We start from the raw sequence: 10134 nt of genomic DNA, 5'->3' as shown, positions 1-10134 counted from the left end.
ATTTTATAATCTCTGAGTCTTGGCTGTTGATGGGTGTGACCCCCGCCTAATGGAATTTGGAGGATCTGGGTGGAGGATGCTCGACTCCAATCCGAGTAGGCTGGGAGATCTCGGCCCCGGAACCCGCGTGGATTTGTCCCTCTGCTAGTACCTTCAGGTGTGCGGAGAGTGGTCTCAGCATGGTGGTGGCTGGTCCTGGAGGTCTTCGGCTTCCGGCGCCCTGGTTGGGGCGGGGAGGAAAGCTCAACCCGCTCCCCACCTACTCGGATTGGAGTCGAGCATCCTCCACCCAGATCCTCCAAATTCCAGTAGGCGGGGGTCACACCCACCACCTGGCCCCCTGGCGCCGTGTAATCCCATCAACGGCCAAGACTCAGAGACTATAAAATCCAGCTCCCGGACGAGAACAGTGCAGTCTGCCCCCGCGCCTGGCCGTTCCTCACCGGAGCCCGTTGCAGGGGAGCGGGTTGAGCTTTCCTCCCCGCCCCGACCAGGGCTCTGGCAGCCGAAGACCTCCAGGACCAACCACCACCATGCTGAGACCACTCTCTGCACACCTGAAGGTACTGGCAGAGGGACAAATCCACGCGGGTTCCGGGGCCGAGATCTCCCAGCCATTTAATACATGGCAATAAGAAAACATAATAAAGCATGTTTGTAAGAAATATTGGTAGTACCTCATCCTAGTGCTGCCCAAAAGGGTAAATCTGAGTTTGGTGCATTGGTAAGAAGATTGTGTGTGTGTGTGTGTGTGTGTGTGTGTGTGTGTGTGTGTGTATTGTATGCACAGGCACACACATGCCTGGACTGTAGTCATTTCTATGGGCAAAGGTGATCTCACTGGCCGGGGGCACCCCTAAACCCTCTAGTCATCAAGGACCAGCCTTGCTCTCCAGCCTTGGAAAGTCCAGTTTCCATTGCCTGATCAAGGTTCTTGTTTCTTGCATATGTATCAACAAGATTGTGATTTCTATATAGTTTGTTGGAAGACTCCGTGTTCAGTTTCCTGATCAAATTTCTTGAACAGACAACTTTCCAATGTTTCATAGATTTTAAGCTTCTTGATCAGGCAATGGAGCTAGAAATGCCTGTTCTTTATGTACTTATTGTGGGGCTGTTACCAGCAGTGCTCGGGGTCTATTCCTTTCTCTGTCTCCATGGGGCCCTCCCAGGGTGGCTTACGTGTGAGGCAAGTCCCTTCACCCCTGGCGCATTTCTCTCTGGCTGCCAGAATCTCTTACTCTTGAGTGATACTCGCCCTTCATAGCTGGTCACGTTTCTTGTTCCCCAGGGAATGTCTCAACACCCTGGCCTGAGTTCATCTGTTGGATTATTTACCAAGAATAACTCTATTGTTCATTGACTTTCCCCTACCCCCACTCAGATCCTTGCTGTAAATTCTCATCCTTCATTCTCTAATCAAAATTGAGCTCAATCTCTGCTCTTCGCTGCAAAAATTTTACAGCCATATTATAGATGCCCATCACAAAGTTGATTTTTCTGTTTTAACAGAAAAGCATATTTTTTTAAATGAACATACCATAGGATGGTTATGAGAAACAATATTTGAAAGGCAATCAGTGTCCTTTACATAGTAATTATGTTATTAAAATTAAGTAAAACATTTTTTCCTATGAAAGGAATTCATTAAGTTGTGTCTTTGTCAGAAACTACTTTTTCCTTATTCACAACTGTAACCCTAAAACCTGAGAATTTGAGTTCAGTCAATTGGTGCTTACTGAGTTAACAAATTAATCATGGCTGATGCTGGAACACTTGGGGTTCACTTCACCTTACTTGGTTTTTGCATATGTATCCACAATATTGTAGTTTCTATGTAATTTGTCCAAAGGCTCAACAAATAGATAGACTGAGTAGTCCCATTCTCAGTGGGAGTGAGTTTACATGGTATTTTCAACAAATGTCTTTTGATTAGATCTGTTTTGCATGGAGGCTTGCTTTTTGCATGACAACAAAGGGAAGATATTCCTGTCATGCTGACCTAAGTATTCCTCATTTGCAGTTGAGTTTTTCTCTGAAATTAATAAATTGGCTTTCTGTTCTCTACTTTTGTCTTTGGGGGATTTTAACAGTCTTAAGTTGGACTCAGGGCCTGATCATTTTTGGAAACAAGTAAAGCAGGTATCCGGGGAAATGTAGTGGCTATGTCTGCATACCTCCTCAAAATGATTAGACTCAACTCATTTTAAGTTGCTATTTTCATCTCTTCTTAGATGATTAACAAATGAAGTTAATACTTTATTTGGAATTAGGCTGATTAGACTATAATCTCAGAACTAGTATTTATTAGCTTTATACTTGGGAAAATTTTTGAAGTTCTCTGGAACTCAGTTTCCTGAACTCTACAATGTGTTTATAATATGGATACCCTGTAGGTCAAAAGAGATAATTCAATGCTTTAATTAGATAATTCTCAGTATTAAAAAAATTCCTTAGAGAGGATGAGTGTTGGAACAATGTATGAGTGAAACCCAATCATGAACAATTTTGTAACGGTATCTCACGGTGATTAAAATATATTTTTTAATATTCTTTAAGGAGAAAAATCCAGAAATAGTGTTCATATTTTCCAGTTAATTTCATATTCCAGACAAGTATCTTTTCTTGGGCAGTTTTTTTCGTGGGGGGGAGATTTAGTACTGCAGTAAACAAATGAACTATTTGGTGAAAATGCAAGTTATTTCAACTTTTATTTGATTGGGATTTAAGATGGACTCTGGACCGAATTTTTCATTCAAATATTGTGAAACTATAAACAAAGAGAAGGAATTTTATGTTAGACCAAAGGAACTGTTACTGAAGAAACTTACTCTGTCCAAAACGTCATTTTGGTTATATATGAGCATAAGGAATAACTGTATGGTATATGCATTGCTGCAAACATTATAGTTATCCTATCTATATTTCAACTATATGGTATGTTCTAGCTAGAATTTTGCCTAGTGAGTTTCAATGACTTAATAGGTGTTTTACAGATCATACACAGCAGGCTGCATATTAATTTGGAACCAATTCTTTGGAAAATTGCCATGTTTCAGGTCTTGTGAAATTTAGTCCTGCATAGCTTTTCTAAAGGGTTTTTAAAACTTATTTTAAAGACCATTGATAATGAAAATAAGTTTTAAAAAACTTCCATAGGTTATAAGAGTACAATGTGCTCAATTTAATATTCCCCAACTATACTAAAGCTTGCACAAGACTTTAAAGAGATTTTTCACAAGATATACTTCCACTGTTAAGCCCTCTTTACCTCCTCTCCTGAGTCTATGAGAAGAAACACTTGAAAACATAATAAGTAAACATAACTTCCTTGCTATGAGCAAAAGCTTTTTGGAAATAGGTCTTGAAGGCTTTATTGAAAAGATAGGTTGATAATGAGATTTTTGCTCCTCCCCCACCCTCTACACACACACACACACACACACACACACACACACACACACACTGAATTCACTTCGGATGCTTCAGATCAGAAGGTCTGAGGTCAGAAGGTCTGAGAGCCTGGCTGTGTGAGAGACTTCCATGGTATATGCAGTGCTACATACATTATAGTTATCACAGCTCTATTCTGAAGGACTTCCATAGAATATGCAGTGCTATATACAGTATAGTTATCTTATCTCTATTCCGGGAACTCAGGATTCGAGTTTATGAAGCAGAAGCTTCTCTAGAGGTCCATGATTTGAAGGAGCATCAATCTGGACAATCAGAAGGAGCCAAGTGGTGTCTTGTGCTTGCAAATGCCTTCCATGCAACACCAAATTCGCACAGGTACTTGGAAAGCAGACTCACGGATCCCTTATTTGTAGTCCTCATGTACAAAATGTTCCGAACGTCACAGTTCTGTGTTTTTGATCAAATGGTCACCAGGATGAATGTGGTGGTAAAAATATAACAGACACCGAGTGGAGCCCCACAGTCACACTCATTCCTTTGTCTACAGAAGGAGGAAGAGAATTGATTCCAGGGGAAACTGTGTTAATCTTTCAGAATTGAAGAGTTCTCTATGCAGAGTCACATTCTGCCCCTCGGGTTTCAGATAAAGGATCGTCGACTTGTATGCTCTTGGAAAACACTTAAATTTTTAATAAGGAGATGGTAGAGTGTGGTCATTAAACGTGGGGCTTTAAAGACGGTCTTCTATAGCAATTACTAGGTACAACTCCTGGAGAAAGATACAGATTCTCTTAGGGTTCAAATTTCTGCTCTGTAAAATGAAGCTAATAGCAGCACCTGCTCAACACATGGACAGGGCTACTGGGTGAATAAGACACACAGTACTTAGCATCCTACAAATCCTCAATGAGTGCCCTCAACAGCACCTCCAGCCATGAAGCACTTTACAATTTGGGGACCACGGAGGCAGTTAGGATTAATGTTCAACATACACTTTTCCATTAAATAGTTAATAATGATTGACAGCAGAAGGTTGACCAAAACTCATCCCCAAACCTAGATATTCAAAAGACATGCCCCAGGACACTATCACTTCATGTCTCTGAACAAATATTGAATCCTCAGGTCAGCAAATATCCAGAGATTAGCCTTGAATAATTACTCTGATAATTGGGACTTTATAAACTGATGTTCAGTTTATCCGAGCATAATGATTTATTAATAGCTATTTGAAGAGGATATGCAAGGCAATGTAAGATAACATTTTCTATCATATCCAAATATGCCTTCTCCTCATTAAACATGCAACACCGAATGTTCTTTGTTAAAATAAAATATTTCATTCAACATCTTACTGTGTAAATTTTTGATGGGATGATTTTAACAGGGTCCTAGTGGAATTCTAGTCTTAGTTTTAGTTTTAGAACACAGTATCCTTCTTCTAGATAAAACTGTTCCAGGTAGTCAATTTCTCCTCTAATTATTGGCTTTTTTGTCTCTTACATAGCACTAATATTGGCTAGTTCTCTATTTTCAACTGTTGAGAAGGGCTGGTGTATTGTTTCTTCATTGATGATTCAAGGTGATTCTTCAGGGGAAAAACAATTTTAAAGGCTAATTTTCTAAATGTGCTTTTAGACGCCTACTCTCTGTTATTTTTCAGTCTTCAAATTCTCAAGTATATCTTGTTTTTTTTTTCTTTTTGAAAACCACAAGGCTTTGGAACGCTGGTTTTATAGTCATTAAAAAATGAAAATTATATTGTCCTCTGGAGACTTTCATAAATTGGACTTGATAAATAATATTTTTATTGACTGAGTATTCATTGTGAGTATTTTACATGTCAGAATACATTTCCAAATAATCAAGTAGCAACAACTAAAAAAAATTGGAAGCATTAATTTATATATCTTGATGAGAGAAATCACTATAGAAATCTTTTGCAGAGAGGTTCTGATAAATACAAAAACAATTCCCTATGTGGTTCGATCCTGGAATTCTTTCCTTTGTTTTTCTCTTTGGGGGAGGAGGTTTGGGCCAGACCTAGTGGTGTTCCAGGACAGTTTTGGGCTCTGTGCTCTGGAGTAACCTCTGGTAGTGCTTGGACCATATACGTGGTGCCAGAGATTCAAACCTGTGTCAACTGGTGCAAAGCCAGCCCCTTAATCCTCTGCTCTACCCTTTTGGCCTAGATTCTTGTCTTAACAAACTCCTCTCTTGGGGATTTCAATTATAGCAAAAGTGTCTGTTTGCACTCCCCTAGATAAATAATACTCAAAATTTTATCATCATCTTGACACACCACATAGGCAGTGTAAAAAGATGGACACTTTGACACTTTTACAGCATTTAGCCCTTGTTAACTGACTGGACGTTGCTAGCAGAGCCATTTACTATGTGTGTGTGTGTGTGTGTGTGTGTGTGTGTGTGTGTGTGTGTGTGTATGTAGCTCACATATTTTAACCTTCTATTGGGATAATAGCAGGGGTGCTTGGCGGGGACACGCAGTGTCAAGGGTTGAGTTTAGGACCTCACAAATGCTAGACTTTCCTTCCTGAACTATCTCCCTGTCCCAAAGTCACATATTTTGCAAAGAGTCATAGAATGAATCCATTGACATGGATACTATTTATGGTGGGTTCCATTGTAACCTTCTTTGTTTGTTTTTGGGTCACACCTGATGGTGCTCAAGGCTTACTCAGTGCTCTGTGTTCAGAGATCTCTCTAGGAGGTGCCTGTGGATGCTGGCATCAAATCTGTCTTGGCTGCATGCGAGGCAGACACTCTACCTGCCGTACTATTTCTTTGGCCTCCTCCCATCTAACTTATGTTGTGTTTATCTTTGTGGACTTAAGTCAGTTATGTGACAGATACAACTTTTTGTTTGAATTGGTTTTTCCAATGAGTTATTTTCACAAGTAGGTTTTTTTCTACAAGAAATACAAATTTCATAGCAACTCAAAGTGTTTGCTTGTCAAAATATTTGACAAAAATCAGTTATGTGCACTGGAATTTTGTGTGTAAATAATTATATTATCAAATTATGGGTGCATAGTTATCTAATTATATAGATATAAAGTATAAATCTGTACTCATGAAATTAATAAATTATTATAAGCCAGTAGTAATTCAGTAAGTTTTTCTTTTTAATTATAAAAGGAAAAAAGGCAAATTTATTTTGTACATGGACCTAAAAACAAACAATACACATCAAAAATGCCAAATGCAGTACATAAAATTTTATTTTCAAAAATATTATAAAGCAGGATGGTGGGAAGAAAAACAGCCTACAGATGGGAAGATTTGCAAATCAAATATCTATGGGGCTTCAGTATTCAGAATGAATAAAACTCTCTTATGGCTCAATAGTAAGAAAATAGGTAGTGCACTTAAAAATGGGAAAATAATTTCAATATCTATTTTTCCAAAGACATTTGAAAGACAAACTCATGATCATTTGTACAGCATCATTGTTCAGTGAGAAACCAAAAATCGAAACCTCAGTCAGATGGGCCTTCCTTTTCTCTCGGAAAGCAAGAATTGGAAGCCCACAGTTAAACATAGTTGGTGGGATTTGGAGGTCCTGCAATGCCCATAGACCATTGGTGGGAAGGTGGAAAGCTACCCCAATCCTGCTGTGTATTCAAAAAATGAATAAATGGCGGTGGTGATGTGATCTCTCTTTCCTGCCCCGTGTGTTCGGTGGCCACGAGCTGCTTCCCCATCCTGGGATGAATGAAAGAGGGGACAGAGCCACCAGGCTGGTTGGTGATCAGTCGCAATTTATTCTAACCTCACCTCCCTCTTCCTCCTTCCAGTCTCACCCACTCCCACATTCCTCCTGTCCCCTGTACTACTCTCTCCTTTCCCCGCGTTCCGACTTGCTGCCTTAGTCTAGACCCCAACCTCTCCCAAAAGTTGGGGGAGCAACTACACCCAGGTGAGGTAGCACATTCAACATATGTAAGGCCCTTCCTTCCTGGAAGCTCTTGTATGACGAAGATCTCTTGCTAGGAGATCCCTTCAAAGGTGTGTTTTTATCTAAGGACATACATCTCCTTTCCTTAGTCCATAAACAATCATCTTAGATTTACTTTCTTAATAATCTTTCTAGTCATTTTGTATGGACACAGTAAGAGATATGTTAATTTTATTGGATGGCTCTCCTGGGGACGTCTTGCTATAGATCCCAGACTACAGTGGTCAGGCCAGATAGTTCTTTCCTAACTCTAGCAGGGTCTTTATTAGTTATTACTCTTTGGATCATGTCAGAATTTGTCCATGTCCATGCTCGAAACTTAAAGTTAAGTATTATGGCATTTGGCCTGTCCCATTTTGATGCCAGGGTAGCTCACAGATTCCCCTGGGTCCATCCAGTCCCTCGTCAGGACCCTGCTTTTGGGGTGCTAGGAACTAAGGACAACTGAGTCTAGATCCCAACTGAGTAAATATGACAGATGCCCAGAAGTTATTCAGAGTCAATTAACTCCCAAGTTACAAAATCATAGCATTACTGTCTTCCTGTGCCTATACAGAAAGGACATTGCTCTAAAGTAAACTATGCCAGGGACATAAGGGAAGGAGAAAAGTGATATTTCACTTGCAAATACAAATCCAAGAGATCTCTGAAGAGTGTGACTTACAAATTACTCTACAAGTCACTGCGTAGGGGAAATGAGTGATTAACAGATAGAAAAAGCAGAACACAGAGAAGTTAAAGATGAATACCGAGGAAATGTAAGTGCTTCCAAAGCATTATGATGGGTATTACTCAGTAAACCTAAGCTCCTTGTGTCAGAGAAGAAGGCACAAACCTATGTTACCCTACACATGGAAAGCATTTTGGTAGTTTCTCAAAAGAGTCATAGTTGCCTGTGCTGCGTCAATCCTTTGCTGAGATATAAGCCCCAAACTCCTGAAAGAAAATTTCCCCACACAGACTTTCACATGACCATTTTTTAAATTATTTCCATTTTTTTATTATTTCCTTGCTGGCTGGCTGCCAGGACTACGTGGGTATGTGCACCAGGCATTCAACTCAGGACATCGTGCGTGTCAGCTAACTGCTTTAGAGTACATCTTCTCAGGCCCTTACATGACTGTTTTTAAATTAAAATGTTTTGTGTTGGGGATGGAGTGATAGTACAGCAGGTAGGATGCTTGCCTTGCACATGGTCAGCCACAGGTTCAATCCCAGGCACCGCCTATGGTTCCCCAGACCCTGTCAGGAGCGATCCCTGAGCACAGAGCCAGGAGTAAGCCCCAAGCACCGCCAGATGTGGTCCCCAAAGCCAATGTTTTGTTTTTGGTGCCACATCTGATGGTTCTGGGGACTATTCCTGGTTCTGTGTTTGAGGGATGGTCCCAGCTGTGCTTGGGGAAGCCTGTGGTACTGGGGCCTAAACCCAGGTCTTTCATCTGCAAAGCATGCATTCAGCTCGTTGGGATTTCTCCCTGGCTATGGTCATATTTTGGAAGCTTTGTTTATGATAACCTCAACAGGAACGCAGCCCAAATATTCATCAGTTGTATAAGTGATGCAAAAATGTGATATATGAATACAGTGAATTAATATTTGGCTGTAAAAGGCAGTGAGTTCTGAAGCATGCTGTAACATATATAAGCCTCTAAACCATTCTGTGTCCTAAATGAAAAAAGTCAGCTGTGTATTGCAGGGTTTCATGTATATGACATTAAGGCTGATTAATAAAGATGGGATTAGAGATTTTTTTAGGGCTGGGGGGTGGGAAAATAACTGTTTGAGGCAATGCAAATATTCTCTAAAATTAAATTGTAGTAATGGTTGTACCATTCTTGGAATCCACTAAAAATAATTAAATTGTGTGTTTAAAATGGTTGAATTTTCTGGTGCTTAATAAGCAATAAACTGTTAAGAAAAATAACTGAGAAATTGTTCATGTATAGGAAATCTTTGAGAGGAGACTGGAAATGAAGCTAATGATCCTTTTCCTCAATATTGTTGTGAATAGCACATTGCAGAACCTTTCATCATGCCTTTTCTATCTTTTCTCAAAAACAGTTACGTCATTGGCCTGCGTTGCTCTAACGTGGCTAATGTTGATCAATTTCTACAACATGGTTTTTAATGACCATAGGATTATATTTTATGGGAATATCAAAGCAATAATCATGATAGACTAGCTTTTTTGAGCTCCATGTACTTGGATTCATAGAGTATATAATCTTGCTTCATTACGTGTATGGCTTCATTTACTTAAAAAATCATGTTTGTGAAATTCACCCGTGTTTGATGTTAGAGTGTCATTTGTTCATTTTCACTGCGCACTAGTATTTTATTGTTGAAAATTACCATAATTTATTAACCCACTCTAAGATTAAGGATAGACATATTTCTCTGTGAATTTTGATTACTAAGAGTACAGCTGTCATAAATACACTTGAACATCTTTTGGTGGAAATAAGTACTACTGACTTGGATATCGAGGAATTTGTGGATTATAGTGTTTTATGTGTGTTATGCATAAGTAGGTTCATCAGGAGGGGGCCTTGAAAAGCCTCCAGCAAACTGAAGTCTGACTTGGCTTCCCTAAAGTATAGAGAAAAAAGTGCCCATTCTCCCTTAAGCCTCTGAAGGAACCAAACTTCCCCCACCCAGAGGGTGGGCTTTCAGCATTCACAGCTGTATGTTCAGACTTTTCTGCTGTTTAAATGATGCATTTTTGTGGTACTTGTTAT

Source organism: Sorex fumeus, unplaced genomic scaffold (assembly GCF_029834395.1).
Source record: "Sorex fumeus unplaced genomic scaffold, SorFum_2.1 ptg000166l, whole genome shotgun sequence".
In the NCBI taxonomy this organism is placed as follows: domain Eukaryota; kingdom Metazoa; phylum Chordata; class Mammalia; order Eulipotyphla; family Soricidae; genus Sorex; species Sorex fumeus.
The sequence above is the reverse complement of the archived record's forward strand: the minus strand, read 5'-3'. Positions refer to the sequence as shown.